We start from the raw sequence: 1024 nt of genomic DNA on the forward strand, positions 1-1024 counted from the left end.
GTCAAGTTTGTTTAGAATTGTATACTCTGCATTACTGTTTTTCTGACAGGGGAAAAGATATGGTGGATGAATAAAAAGTGTCATAAATGGTGGATGAATAAAAGTGTCATAAAGCTGGGGGATGTGGTTTCAATTGTCAAATACCAACACGGTTTAAGCAGGATGATTATTTACTGCCTAAACCATAGAAGCCATAATGGCATAATAGGATTTGATCATGCCTTTCCTCTTCAGAAAAAACATGCAATGGCTTCTTGGGTCTGTAGAATAGTGCATGTACTCTTTGCTGTAGCATCCAGCAGTCTGGTCTCATCACTCTGGATATCTCTTTATACAGTGTATGCTAAGAACACATCTGTTCGATTTGATGGAATAAACTTAGAAATTTTACTTTTTCCATTGACAAATGATGCACAGACTGGCCATAATTCTCACTCTATCAAAATGATTTCTTTTTTTTTAAAAGAAAAAGTTTCTTTTTCTTTCTTCCATGAGAGGCAGCCCAAGCAGGGTCCTTATGCCATGATCCATCCCCTGCTTTAGCCATTCTTGGGTCATGGGCACACACGTGTGCCTGACATGTCCAAAGAAGTCTCCATATGCAACTCTGGAGCCTCCTCATGTGGATCAGCCTCTCAGAGCACTGTGTCACTACTGTGCCACCATCTGGTCCCTGTCTCATTACACCAGCTCCTCTAAAATCCTCCTCTAAAATCCTCCCCTATTCTGTAACCATTTCTTCTTCCTGAATTCCCTCAGCACTTTAACTGGACTTCAGTTTTGAACACAGATAGCTTCTTCAGTGTAACTTTTATACATATTTTAGTGCTTTTTACATCTTTTCTAAGTTATAAACCTCTTCAGAGCAAACAATGTGTTTATGCACCTTGTCTTCCTTACCTTTTACCTATTTTACTGACCAATAAATACTTACTGAATTAAAATAATTCCATATCCCATTATGACCATATATTTACATATATATATACATATATATACATATATACATATATACACATATATA

The sequence above is a fragment of the Tupaia chinensis genome, unplaced genomic scaffold (genome assembly GCF_000334495.1).
Source record: "Tupaia chinensis unplaced genomic scaffold, TupChi_1.0 Scaffold000423_1, whole genome shotgun sequence".
Taxonomy (NCBI): domain Eukaryota; kingdom Metazoa; phylum Chordata; class Mammalia; order Scandentia; family Tupaiidae; genus Tupaia; species Tupaia belangeri.